Source organism: Pelecanus crispus, chromosome 3 (assembly GCF_030463565.1).
Source record: "Pelecanus crispus isolate bPelCri1 chromosome 3, bPelCri1.pri, whole genome shotgun sequence".
NCBI lineage: Eukaryota > Metazoa > Chordata > Aves > Pelecaniformes > Pelecanidae > Pelecanus > Pelecanus crispus.
In genome coordinates this window covers 128,886,212-128,899,980 of record NC_134645.1, presented here as the reverse complement: position 1 = coordinate 128,899,980, position 13,769 = coordinate 128,886,212, and the positions used below count along the sequence as shown (strand labels likewise).

The 13,769-nt window shown below is 51.3% G+C and overlaps 8 non-coding genes across 8 annotated transcripts; 5 read left to right on the top strand and 3 right to left on the bottom strand.

Moving 5' to 3' along the window:
* The first annotated feature begins 2,186 nt into the window (after positions 1-2,186).
* TRNAW-CCA (transfer RNA tryptophan (anticodon CCA)) lies at positions 2,187-2,258 on the top strand. The gene has a single exon. It is a non-coding gene; the product is annotated as a tRNA-Trp (tRNA).
* Positions 2,259-3,260: 1,002 nt separating this feature from the next.
* TRNAR-ACG (transfer RNA arginine (anticodon ACG)) lies at positions 3,261-3,333 on the top strand. Its single transcript has one exon. It is a non-coding gene; the product is annotated as a tRNA-Arg (tRNA).
* Positions 3,334-5,811: 2,478 nt separating this feature from the next.
* Positions 5,812-5,884, top strand: TRNAR-ACG (transfer RNA arginine (anticodon ACG)). Its single transcript has one exon. It is a non-coding gene; the product is annotated as a tRNA-Arg (tRNA).
* Positions 5,885-6,814: 930 nt separating this feature from the next.
* On the top strand, positions 6,815-6,887 carry TRNAR-ACG (transfer RNA arginine (anticodon ACG)). Its single transcript has one exon. It is a non-coding gene; the product is annotated as a tRNA-Arg (tRNA).
* A 1,768-nt stretch (positions 6,888-8,655) lies between these two features.
* On the bottom strand, positions 8,656-8,728 carry TRNAR-ACG (transfer RNA arginine (anticodon ACG)). Its single transcript has one exon. It is a non-coding gene; the product is annotated as a tRNA-Arg (tRNA).
* A 2,478-nt stretch (positions 8,729-11,206) lies between these two features.
* TRNAR-ACG (transfer RNA arginine (anticodon ACG)) lies at positions 11,207-11,279 on the bottom strand. The gene has a single exon. It is a non-coding gene; the product is annotated as a tRNA-Arg (tRNA).
* Positions 11,280-12,281: 1,002 nt separating this feature from the next.
* On the bottom strand, positions 12,282-12,353 carry TRNAW-CCA (transfer RNA tryptophan (anticodon CCA)). Its single transcript has one exon. It is a non-coding gene; the product is annotated as a tRNA-Trp (tRNA).
* Positions 12,354-13,027: 674 nt separating this feature from the next.
* On the top strand, positions 13,028-13,099 carry TRNAW-CCA (transfer RNA tryptophan (anticodon CCA)). Its single transcript has one exon. It is a non-coding gene; the product is annotated as a tRNA-Trp (tRNA).
* The last annotated feature ends 670 nt before the right edge of the window (positions 13,100-13,769 follow it).

Sequence of the window (13,769 nt, the reverse complement as noted above, 5' to 3'; positions counted from 1 at the left end):
TAATAAAGTTCAGCAGCAGTCTTTCTCTCCAAATGAATATTGTGTATCTTATGTATTTGTATATAGTACATACATATGGTGGACAAGTAGTCCATTGGCTATGCAATTCAAGCAAACTGCCTTAAGTGTAGCTAGATAACTATATCCACTGCAGGAAAAAAATGCATTTATTAAATTATCACTTATGCCATTCCTCATTTGGGTGCTGTAGTTTTTATTTACATTTCTTAATTATTTTCCTATGTTTTATCCTCATTCCTGAAAGATTTTCTGAAATGAATAATTCTTAATAACAACAATAAATTCTGCTTTACATCACAAACTTGTACACTTACATTAAAGAGTTTATTTTCTTTAAAAGGAAAGAGACATATTAGTAACAGTGTCAGAGGTCTAACTCTAAGATTTTTAACATGACCTCTGGGGCAAGCAGGAACTGAGTGCAAAGACGACAGAATTTGCGACACTAGGCAGAAGGTAGAGCAGTGAGGAACAATGAAAATGGAGGTGGAGGAAAGCAAAGGTGGGTTGAGCAGAAAAAAAATGCTCTGAAAGAGAAAGGGAATGCAACAGAGGGAGGCGCAGTCACCCTGCCTCTATCCAGTCCTGCAGGAGGTCCAGATGAAATGGGACATATGTGAACAAGGTATAACAACAGCTGGTTTTGAGAAAAAGGACTGATGGATTTCTGATAGAAAAATGTCTTATTGCTGGCAGAATACATGACAAAGCAAGGGAATAAGCCAGAGCCAGGGAAATACCCAAGGCTTGTTACCCACCACTTCCAGAAGTACACCAGGGCAGCCTGATTCCCATCACCTCCACCATGGCCAAGCTGTGGGCAGGATTAGGTCGAGTCAGGCAGGACTCAACCCTACAGTCTCCTGGAGCATTGTCCATTGCACCACTGGCTCCGGCCCCCTGCCCATATGGTGCCCACACCATGTCCCTGCCCCAGCCAGCCTAGTATCCAGCAGACTTCCTCCAGCATGCTGGGGTAGGCATGGAGTTGGAAAGGAAGAAGGACAGTTTCATCTCCTGTCTGACACCTTTGTCCATGACGACCTTCTACTAACCACCCATGGGGAAAGGACTGGTCAGCCAAAGCTGGCAGTGAACCTTGCCTGCACTGTTGGTGGACCTTGCACTGGTGAGATGTCTTGCTTTCCTTGCAGAAGGTCCAGCTGCCATTCCCAGCCAAAACAGGGTTTGCCTACATCAGGATCTGTAGCATCCATCTGTGACTGATGAGCCCATGGGCTGTCTGCTTTTAACACTGTCTAACACAATTTCTGGGTACATACTCAGAGCCCACCTCAGGCTGTGCTGCAGGAGGGGTGTCCTGGTTTCGGCTGGGATAGAGTTAATTTTCTTCCTAGTAGCAGGCATAGTGCTGTGGTTTGGATTTAGTAGGAGAAGAATGTTGATAACACGCTGATGTTTTTAGTTGTTGCTAAGTACTGCTTATGCTAGTCAAGGACTTTTCAGCTTCCCATGCTCTGCCAGGTGCACAAGAAACTGGGAGGGGGCACAGCCAGAACAGTTGATCCCAACTGCCCAAAGGGCTATTCCATACCATATGGCATCATGCTCAGTATAGAAACTGGGGGGGGGTGGCCAGGGAGCAGCAATTGCTGCTCGGGAACTGTCTGGGTATGGGTCGGCGGGTGGTGAGCAATTGCATTGTGCATCACTTGCTTTGGATATTATTATTATTATTATCATCATTATTATACCGTTACTATTAGCATTACTATTTTACTTTATTTCAATTATTAAACTGTTCTTATCTCAACCCAGGAGTGTTTCTCTCTCTTCCTCCTCCAATTCTCTCCCCCATCCCATCGGGGTAGCGGGAGTGAGCGAGCGGCTGCGTGGTGCTTAGTTGCTGGCTGGGGCTAAACCACGACAAGGGGACATGGTCTTTTTCCTGTGTTCTGCCCTGGGCCATCATTGTCCCTCACAGCATCCCTGAGCCTGGCTCCTGCATGCACTAACCCTGCAGATCACCCCATCCCACCCTGCACATTCATCCTCCAGCCTGGACTCCCCTCTGCAGCCAGACCTTGGCCATCCTTCCCCTCTGTAGCTGCAGCTGAGAGGTTGCTGGACACCCTCGGGGTGCTGCCCATGGAGATGACACCCCCACCGCTCAGGCTCAGGTCCGTGCCGGGGACCTCCAACCTGACCTCGTGGCGCAAGGGCAGCGCGTCTGACTCCAGATCAGAAGGTTGTGTGTTCAAATCACACCGGGGTCAGCCTTGGCGTGCCACTGGCCACCTTCTGTATTGCCCCTGCTTTTCCGTGGGGCTGCTCTGCAGGGCTCTGCAAGGCATTGGCCAGCTCAGATATAGGAGGCACCTCGGGCTGTGGGGGAACCGTGATGCCCAGAGCTTTCCTTTCAGCCAAGTGCTGTGCTCTTTGGTATGGCTCCAGTTGAGAGGTTATGGGTCATGAGTGGAGGCCAATGCAGGAGGGGGTTTGTGGTGGGTGCCTGCCACAGTTTGCCTCATCAACAAGCTGAAGAAAATGAAGTCTTCCTCAGGGAAGGGCAAGAAGCTTCACAACTGCATGCTCAGTCACTCCGGGGGCACCTGCGCTTACCCTCGGGCAATACTTGCCTGGGAGGGAAACATGAGCTGGTACAGTCAGGCCGGTGGACTTCTGGAAGGCGTCAAGTGCAGTTACTCAATGAAAGATCATGGCGACAGGGAGGCATTTCTGAAGAACAACATGAGAGGCGTTTTCAAGAATAATAAGAAGGAGGACCTGGGGAACTCTAGTCCGATCAGCCTCACCTCGGAGCCCGCATGAAGACTATGGAATAAATACTCCTGAAAGCCATGCGCAGATGAAGGGAGGACATGAAAATGACTGGAAACAGTGATGGTGGATTTAACAAGGGCACACCACTCTTGGCTAGCGTGATAGTGTTCTTTGAAGAGATGATTTCCTCGGTGTTCAAGAGGACACCAAGGAACATCATGTATCTTGAGTACGATTTGATCTCTGACCGGGTCTCCCAGAATGTAGCAGGACACACAGACAGAGCATCTAAGCTGAATCACAAGGCAAAGCAAAGTGGCTGGACCAGGGGGCCAAGGCGGTTGCAGTCAGCACTTGGCAGTGCAGCTGACGTTCCTCACTGCTTGATGTTGCACTGGATGTTCTTTGGTGCCTTCGTGACGGGCGCAATGGGCGCAGAGGACGTTCTACAGAAGGAAGGATGCGGGCAGCCTGCCAGGGCTGCTGAGGGAGCAGGGCCAGTGGCGCAATGGACAACGCGCCTGACTACGGATCAGGAGACTGCAGGTTCGACTCCTGCCTGGCTCGACACTTTTAGCCTGGCGGCAGCTCCTCCTGCTCCCTCTGTGCGAAGACCTTCCTTCTCCTGCCTGTCACCCGTCCTCATCCGACCTCTGGGCCTCCTGCAGGGCAGAAGTGCTGGAGCGTCCCATTGCCATGCAGGAAGGAAAGAGTTCCTCCAGCCCTTATGGTGGAGCTGGGCACCTTGTCTCATCACTCTCCTCTACACAGTACTGACACCCCTCTATTCCCACTGCTTACTCATGTTCCACGCTGGCAATACTGCACACAGCTTTGGGCCCCCCAGTATAAGGACATTGCTCAGCTGGAACAAGTCCAGCGGAGGGCCACCAATATGGCCTTGTGTTTGTCCCATGGCTTCTCCTCATACTGGCTGTAAGAGGAGAAGCCATGGGAACTGGGTTTATTTAGCCTGGGGAAGAGGAGGTTTAGATGAGAACCTGATAGCAAACTTCCAGTACCTATGAGGAGGTCGTCAAGCCAGGCTCTTCACAGCACTTCATGGTGAAAGGATGAGACACAATAGGTATACATTGAAATGCGATGCTCTGTCCAAATACGAGGGGAAAGTATTTTCCCCAATTATTTGCCATTCATGAAGGTGGGCAGGAGAGAGGGATAGAGAGAGGAGGTGAAAAAGGGAGGGAGCTGCAACCAAGGCATGGGAACAGGGTCTCAGCAGGTAGGTTTTCAGGGGGTGCAAGAGGTGCCCGGTGGGTGTTGGAGTTAATGACTGAGGTGGGGGAGACATCTCACTTACCCCGCAGGAGGCTCAGCTGCAATGCCCAGCTTATCAGGGTTGGGGTGAGTCCGGGGTCTCCTGGGAGCTGTAGTGGCCAGCTCTGGGGTGGTCCCCCATGGGGAGCACATCCCCACCACCCAGGCTGGATCCATGCTTGGGGGCTGCATCCCTCCATATCGACCTTGTAGCACGAGGGCAGCACATCTGACTCCAGATCAGGAGGTTGTGTGGTTGAATCACACCAGGGTAAAGGTTGCCCATTTCTGTGGGATGCTTCTGAGGTGCTTCCTCCCCACATGGCAGGACTTTACTTTTGTCGCTTCTAAGGCTCATGAGGCTCCTATCAGCCCGTTTCTTCTGCCTCACAAGACCCCTCTGCAGAGCAAGCCTGCCCTCCAGCATACCAGCCTCTGCTCCCAATTTGATGTTAACCAGAGACTCGCTGAGTGTGCACCCCATCCTATCATGCAGGTTGTTAATGAAGGCATTTAAGAGTGTCAGCATCAGTAGCAGCACCTGCAAGCTCCATTACCAACAGGACACTTGCTACATTTCCAGCTGGTGATCCCAGCACTGGGTCTGGTGGTCCAGCCAGGTTTTCACCCACCTTCTTAGCCTCTCATTCAGTCCATATCTTTTCAGTCTGGCTACATGAAGACTTGGAGACCCTGTTTAAAAGTCAGGATAAACACGTGTTTCTTTCCCAGGTTCCAGCAAGGCAGGCAGCCTGGTAGGTCAGGTAGGACCATAGTAAATCTATGCTGGCAGTTTGCAGCTACTTTTGTGTCCTTCATGTGTCCGTTTTGCTCAAGTGATTCCTGACTTGATCATCCTCTGCCGTGAATAATCCACTGCCATAGGCTCTGTCAGAAGGTAAAGGGACATAAAGCTGCGAGCAGACCTCATCAGTAAAGACAGAGGCAGAGAAGGCATTGAGTACCTCAGCCTGCTCCATGTCTGTTGCTATTTCCCTCACTCACTCAGAAGTGTTCCCACACTTTCTTTTAATTTTCTTTTGCTGCTTTTCTTTTTTATTCTAAAAGCCATTTTCTTGACCTTTCACATTGCTACTAATCTCAGCTCCAACTGAGCTTTGTTTTTCCTGTGTCAGCAGCTAATTCTATCCATCAGATTGGGGGAATGATTATCACCCTGTTTGCCACTTGTGGGACCACATGTGGAGTCTGTGTCCAGTTTTGGGCTCTCCAGGACAAGACAGACATTTACAGACTGCATTAAGTCCCAGAGATGGTCATCCAGATGAGAAGGTCGTGGAGCGCCTGATGAGGAGTGGCCTAGAGAGCTAGGTTTCTACGATACAGAGAAGAAAAGGTCAAGGAAGGACTGCAATCTTGTCTTATGCTCTGTGTGCCTACAGAGAAAGTGGAGCGAGGCTTTTCTGGTGGACATAGAGGATGGAGCTCAACAAAAACAGATTACCTGAAGGAAAACTTCTATTAGACGATAGGGAAAAAAATTCACGCATCTGAAGTCACACATTAGAACACGGTCCCAGAGAGATTTTGGAGTTCCCATCCTTGGAGACATTCAAAGCCTGGATAACAAAATGACCTAATGTGAAAAACTTTTGTGCTCTGAGCAGGGGATTAGATCATTTGGCTTCCAGGGATCTCATAAAATCTAATTTTTTATACACTTAACTAAATCCTCTTGCACTCTCCTCTGCTCCCCTCACAAAGCCCATCCAGCGATGGGAAGCCCCCAGAGCTCCAGGAGGACCAGGGCCAGTGGTGCAATGGACAACACGCCTGACTACGGATCAGGAGACTGCAGGTTCGACTCCTGCCTGGCTCGCCATTTTCCTGCCCACAGCCTGGCCGTAGTACTGATGGTGACAGGGGACCACTTTCTCCATGGTGGCCTGCCTTTGCCTGGAGTTTCTCCCTCATTTCTGGGCTTCCTGCACAGCAAAAACTTCCCTCGCATCAGGGGAGGCTCTGACTGGATATACTGGCAAAAAAGATTTCACTGTGAGGGTGGTAAATCACTGAGAGAGGGGCCCAGAGAGGCTGTGGTCTCTCCATCTTTGGAGGTATTCAGCGCTCAAGCAGGAAAGGCACTGATCTGAGTGTCATAAGTTGAGTGGAAATTTGGACTAGAGAACGGCACATGTCATTTCCAACTTGAAATCACTCTGTTATTCAATGGGAAGTTCCTGCTTCCGTGTTCTTTTGCTACTCCCACATTGGAAGGCTCATGGGCTTGTCACCACCTTTGTGGTACCTTCACCTTGCATGTGGCTTAGGCAAGGAAGGTTGAAGATGCCCACGTACAGGCTAGCCCAGAACAACTGGCCATCAAGCAAGGTCTCTCTACCCACAGCTTACCTGCTCTGCCTCTGTCATCAGGCAGGAGTAAGTGGACAAAAAAACAGATGGCCTTGGGCTGAGCTGAATTCTCAGCTGTGCACCATGGCTCCAAGTCCTGTGTTGGCTGGGAATTGTAGGCACACCTTCCATGGGGCAGGCAAGATGTCACCTCCAACCCACCGGAGCAGCTGAGGGGGTGGAGGCCACCATCTGCCCTTGCTGCCTGGCTTCATTTGTTCTGGGTGATGGGACCAGCAGGACCCATACTGACCTCTCACCCATAGGTGAGTGGGGCAAGGCTGTCATGGATGGGACAGGAGGGAGCTAGGTGAGGTCTTGCCACTTCCCTTTGACCACCAACGCACCCAGGCGGTACAGAAAGCACGGTGGGGGCACCAGGTGGGACCAGAGGCTGGGGCCAGTGGCGCAATGGACAACGCGCCTGACTACGGATCAGGAGATTGCAGGTTCGACTCCTGCCTGGCTCACCCTAAAACTGCCTGGCTGCTGTGGAGGTGACAGGGGACAGCTGTCTTCATGAGGTCCTTCCCCTTCCAGGCTTTTTTCCCATCTCTCTGACATCAGCATCACAGGAGCATCATCTTATGACTTAGTCAAAGCTGTGAACGTGCCACCTGCTTCAACAGCCACCACTCCTCAAGTCCTTTTTGGCCTGGCCTGTTGACCTCCTAGACTGCTGAGCAGCAGGTTGCTTCTGGGGTCTCTGAGTGTATGTTTTCCTCATAAGCCCTGTGCAGATCTCCTGCCTGTTTCCCTGAGTGCTACTGAGTGAAAGCTGACTGAAGCCTCACTAGTAAGAACTGTGGGTAATGGGTGGGTGGAAAGTGGGCTGGGAGGTTGGGCTTGAAGGATCGTGGTCAGGGGCAGGAGGTGCGAATGGTGATTAGTTGCTCCTAGTGCTCCTCAGGGGTCAATGCTGCAACTGATGCTGTTGAACTTCTTCATTGACATACTCAGTACTGGGATAGGATGAATCCTAAGTCCTATGTGAGTTCATGGATGACACCAGTGAGGAGGGAGCAGCTGACGTTGGCAGGGATGGCTGTCATTCAGAGTCACCTGGACAGGGTGAAGGAAGTTCAGCAAAGGTAAACACCATGTCCTGCCTCTGGGATGGGCTAACCCCATCCAGCACTACAGACTGCCCAGAAAACAGCTGTGCAGAAAAAGGCACAGGGGGTTGTCCTGGTTTCAGCTGGGATAGAGTTAATTTTCTTCCTAGTAGCTGACCCAGTGCTGTGTTTTGGATTTAGGATGAGAATAATGTTGATAACACACTGATGGTTTAGTTGTTGCTGAGCAGTGCTTACACTAAGTCAAGGACTTTTCAGCTTCTCATACTGCCCTGCCAGAGGGAAGGTTGGAGGTGTACAAGAAGATGGGAGGGGACACAACGAGGACAGCTGACCCAAACTGCCCAGAGGGATATTCCATACCATATGATGTCATGCTGAACAAAAAACTGGGGGAGTTGGCTTGGGGGAGGAGGGGGGGGGGGGGGGGCCACTGCTCAGAAACTGGCTGGGCATTGCTCAGCAGGTAGTGAGCAATCGCATTATGCATCACTTATTTTGTATATTCTTTTATCATTATTATTATTTTCCCTTCTTTTTCTGTCCTATTAAATCATCTTTATCTCAATCTATGAATTTTACCTTTTTTCCGATTCTCTCCCCCCTCCCACTGCGGGGGGAGTGAGCGAACAGCTGTGTGGTGTTTAGCGGCCTTCTGGGTTAAACCACGACAGGGGCGCTGGAGAACAATAACTTGAACAAAAGTCAGCAGGGTGCCCTTGCAACCATGAAGGCCAACTGCATGCTGGGCTGTCCTACCAAGAAGAGCTACCAGATGAAGAGGAAGGATTATTGCTCTCCATCCAGCACTTCTGAGACCATCGTTGTGGCACTGTGCCCAAGACTAACCTCCTCAGTACAAACAAGACACTGACAACATGGAGCAAATATAGCTTTGTCCTTTCCTGCTTGAGCGCTGAATACCTCCAAAGATGGAGAGACCACAGCCTCTCTGGGCCCCTCTCTCAGTGATTTACCACCCTCACAGTGAAATCTTTTTTGCCAGTATATCCAGTCAGAGCCTCCCCTGATGCGAGGGAAGTTTTTGCTGTGCAGGAAGCCCAGAAATGAGGGAGAAACTCCAGGCAAAGGCAGGCCACCATGGAGAAAGTGGTCCCCTGTCACCATCAGTACTACGGCCAGGCTGTGGGCAGGAAAATGGCGAGCCAGGCAGGAGTCGAACCTGCAGTCTCCTGATCCGTAGTCAGGCGTGTTGTCCATTGCACCACTGGCCCTGGTCCTCCTGGAGCTCTGGGGGCTTCCCATCGCTGGATGGGCTTTGTGAGGGGAGCAGAGGAGAGTGCAAGAGGATTTAGTTAAGTGTATAAAAAATTAGATTTTATGAGATCCCTGGAAGCCAAATGATCTAATCCCCTGCTCAGAGCACAAAAGTTTTTCACATTAGGTCATTTTGTTATCCAGGCTTTGAATGTCTCCAAGGATGGGAACTCCAAAATCTCTCTGGGACCGTGTTCTAATGTGTGACTTCAGATGCGTGAATTTTTTTCCCTATCGTCTAATAGAAGTTTTCCTTCAGGTAATCTGTTTTTGTTGAGCTCCATCCTCTATGTCCACCAGAAAAGCCTCGCTCCACTTTCTCTGTAGGCACACAGAGCATAAGACAAGATTGCAGTCCTTCCTTGACCTTTTCTTCTCTGTATCGTAGAAACCTAGCTCTCTAGGCCACTCCTCATCAGGCGCTCCACGACCTTCTCATCTGGATGACCATCTCTGGGACTTAATGCAGTCTGTAAATGTCTGTCTTGTCCTGGAGAGCCCAAAACTGGACACAGACTCCACATGTGGTCCCACAAGTGGCAAACAGGGTGATAATCATTCCCCCAATCTGATGGATAGAATTAGCTGCTGACACAGGAAAAACAAAGCTCAGTTGGAGCTGAGATTAGTAGCAATGTGAAAGGTCAAGAAAATGGCTTTTAGAATAAAAAAGAAAAGCAGCAAAAGAAAATTAAAAGAAAGTGTGGGAACACTTCTGAGTGAGTGAGGGAAATAGCAACAGACATGGAGCAGGCTGAGGTACTCAATGCCTTCTCTGCCTCTGTCTTTACTGATGAGGTCTGCTCGCAGCTTTATGTCCCTTTACCTTCTGACAGAGCCTATGGCAGTGGATTATTCACGGCAGAGGATGATCAAGTCAGGAATCACTTGAGCAAAACGGACACATGAAGGACACAAAAGTAGCTGCAAACTGCCAGCATAGATTTACTATGGTCCTACCTGACCTACCAGGCTGCCTGCCTTGCTGGAACCTGGGAAAGAAACACGTGTTTATCCTGACTTTTAAACAGGGTCTCCAAGTCTTCATGTAGCCAGACTGAAAAGATATGGACTGAATGAGAGGCTAAGAAGGTGGGTGAAAACCTGGCTGGACCACCAGACCCAGTGCTGGGATCACCAGCTGGAAATGTAGCAAGTGTCCTGTTGGTAATGGAGCTTGCAGGTGCTGCTACTGATGCTGACACTCTTAAATGCCTTCATTAACAACCTGCATGATAGGATGGGGTGCACACTCAGCGAGTCTCTGGTTAACATCAAATTGGGAGCAGAGGCTGGTATGCTGGAGGGCAGGCTTGCTCTGCAGAGGGGTCTTGTGAGGCAGAAGAAACGGGCTGATAGGAGCCTCATGAGCCTTAGAAGCGACAAAAGTAAAGTCCTGCCATGTGGGGAGGAAGCACCTCAGAAGCATCCCACAGAAATGGGCAACCTTTACCCTGGTGTGATTCAACCACACAACCTCCTGATCTGGAGTCAGATGTGCTGCCCTCGTGCTACAAGGTCGATATGGAGGGATGCAGCCCCCAAGCATGGATCCAGCCTGGGTGGTGGGGATGTGCTCCCCATGGGGGACCACCCCAGAGCTGGCCACTACAGCTCCCAGGAGACCCCGGACTCACCCCAACCCTGATAAGCTGGGCATTGCAGCTGAGCCTCCTGCGGGGTAAGTGAGATGTCTCCCCCACCTCAGTCATTAACTCCAACACCCACCGGGCACCTCTTGCACCCCCTGAAAACCTACCTGCTGAGACCCTGTTCCCATGCCTTGGTTGCAGCTCCCTCCCTTTTTCACCTCCTCTCTCTATCCCTCTCTCCTGCCCACCTTCATGAATGGCAAATAATTGGGGAAAATACTTTCCCCTCGTATTTGGACAGAGCATCGCATTTCAATGTATACCTATTGTGTCTCATCCTTTCACCATGAAGTGCTGTGAAGAGCCTGGCTTGACGACCTCCTCATAGGTACTGGAAGTTTGCTATCAGGTTCTCATCTAAACCTCCTCTTCCCCAGGCTAAATAAACCCAGTTCCCATGGCTTCTCCTCTTACAGCCAGTATGAGGAGAAGCCATGGGACAAACACAAGGCCATATTGGTGGCCCTCCGCTGGACTTGTTCCAGCTGAGCAATGTCCTTATACTGGGGGGCCCAAAGCTGTGTGCAGTATTGCCAGCGTGGAACATGAGTAAGCAGTGGGAATAGAGGGGTGTCAGTACTGTGTAGAGGAGAGTGATGAGACAAGGTGCCCAGCTCCACCATAAGGGCTGGAGGAACTCTTTCCTTCCTGCATGGCAATGGGACGCTCCAGCACTTCTGCCCTGCAGGAGGCCCAGAGGTCGGATGAGGACGGGTGACAGGCAGGAGAAGGAAGGTCTTCGCACAGAGGGAGCAGGAGGAGCTGCCGCCAGGCTAAAAGTGTCGAGCCAGGCAGGAGTCGAACCTGCAGTCTCCTGATCCGTAGTCAGGCGCGTTGTCCATTGCGCCACTGGCCCTGCTCCCTCAGCAGCCCTGGCAGGCTGCCCGCATCCTTCCTTCTGTAGAACGTCCTCTGCGCCCATTGCGCCCGTCACGAAGGCACCAAAGAACATCCAGTGCAACATCAAGCAGTGAGGAACGTCAGCTGCACTGCCAAGTGCTGACTGCAACCGCCTTGGCCCCCTGGTCCAGCCACTTTGCTTTGCCTTGTGATTCAGCTTAGATGCTCTGTCTGTGTGTCCTGCTACATTCTGGGAGACCCGGTCAGAGATCAAATCGTACTCAAGATACATGATGTTCCTTGGTGTCCTCTTGAACACCGAGGAAATCATCTCTTCAAAGAACACTATCACGCTAGCCAAGAGTGGTGTGCCCTTGTTAAATCCACCATCACTGTTTCCAGTCATTTTCATGTCCTCCCTTCATCTGCGCATGGCTTTCAGGAGTATTTATTCCATAGTCTTCATGCGGGCTCCGAGGTGAGGCTGATCGGACTAGAGTTCCCCAGGTCCTCCTTCTTATTATTCTTGAAAACGCCTCTCATGTTGTTCTTCAGAAATGCCTCCCTGTCGCCATGATCTTTCATTGAGTAACTGCACTTGACGCCTTCCAGAAGTCCACCGGCCTGACTGTACCAGCTCATGTTTCCCTCCCAGGCAAGTATTGCCCGAGGGTAAGCGCAGGTGCCCCCGGAGTGACTGAGCATGCAGTTGTGAAGCTTCTTGCCCTTCCCTGAGGAAGACTTCATTTTCTTCAGCTTGTTGATGAGGCAAACTGTGGCAGGCACCCACCACAAACCCCCTCCTGCATTGGCCTCCACTCATGACCCATAACCTCTCAACTGGAGCCATACCAAAGAGCACAGCACTTGGCTGAAAGGAAAGCTCTGGGCATCACGGTTCCCCCACAGCCCGAGGTGCCTCCTATATCTGAGCTGGCCAATGCCTTGCAGAGCCCTGCAGAGCAGCCCCACGGAAAAGCAGGGGCAATACAGAAGGTGGCCAGTGGCACGCCAAGGCTGACCCCGGTGTGATTTGAACACACAACCTTCTGATCTGGAGTCAGACGCGCTGCCCTTGCGCCACGAGGTCAGGTTGGAGGTCCCCGGCACGGACCTCAGCCTGAGCGGTGGGGGTGTCATCTCCATGGGCAGCACCCCGGGGTCACCAGGCCACCCCAAGAGAAGGGCTGTGGGAGGTGGAGAGGACAAGGCCACCCCTTGAGGAGAGGGCAGCCATGTCCTTCCCACAGCACAGTGACCAGGCTGGAGGGTGAAAGCTCAGGGAAGGATGGGGCAGAGGTGCAGAGGGAACAGCGAAGGAGCAGGATACATGGGGGCAGATGAACTCAAAGCATACTCTATCTTCCTTTAGGGAGGAAGGTGACCCCAACCAGGCCATGAAAAATATGTGAGGGCCCCTCCTGCCACAGGACTTCAGGTGGTGGCTGTGCATCTGCCAGGTGAGTGGGGCCTCTCTCCCCAGAGAGCTGGTGGGCCACCATCCCTCCTGTCCCTCTGGAAACACCACACTCAGGAGCTTGTTTCTCCTGGGAGAAGACCTGCAAGGCTGCTCCGGATAATGGTCATGTTTAGGCCTTCCTCCTCTGAAGTACCTCATTTAGAGCCCTCCTTGCAGGGTTAGCAAGGCAGCTGGCAAAGATGCTCCCACTCCTTTGTCAGATGAATCAAAAGTCCCCTTCCTTCAAAGAAGAGCCCATGGCCATAAAGTCCAGGATGACATTTGGGCATGGGACCCCCAGCTGTGGCCTCGTGGCGCAATGGTAGCGCGTCTGACTCCAGATCAGAAGGCTGTGTGTTCAAATCACACCGGGGTCAGGATATCCCACCTGTGTGGGGCAGCACTGTGAGATGGGCAACTTGTTTTTGCCTTCCCACTCCGTTACCCCACAGCCCAGGTGAAGGGCAGTAAATGAGCCGTGGCAGAGTGGTCTTTCCTTGCTGGACCAGTGTTGGGAATTATCTGGGTATCTTCAGCCTTCCCTTATCCTGTCTACAAAGGAGACAGGATTAGTGGACATCCCAGGTGTGGTTCCAAGTCTGGGTACTTCTCCTGGTCCCAATCCCCCTCCAGAAGGGCAAGGGCATCTAAATCCAGATGAAGATTTGTACAAAATCTCAGCCTGCAGCCTCCTGTTCCATAGCAGGGCACTTTATCCATTGCAGCACTGGCCCTTGTGAGCCTGGCACCCTGTGACAACATGTTCTTTTGTTGCTGTTTGTGGTTTTTGCCTCCCATCTTATCCCTGTACACTTTGAGAAAAGTCTACATCCACCTGCTCTATACACTGCTGTTAGGTGGTTGAAGGTTGGGGTAAGCTCCCTTTGTGTATTCTTCCTCAGGTTGAATAAACCCAGTTATTTCCACCTCTCCTCACATCTCAAGTACCCAAGTCCACCATCACCTTGGTGGCTCTCACTGGACTTGCTCCACTATGTCAGTGCCTTTCTTTTGATTCTGTTGAAACACCTGGCTGTGAGGAACTGA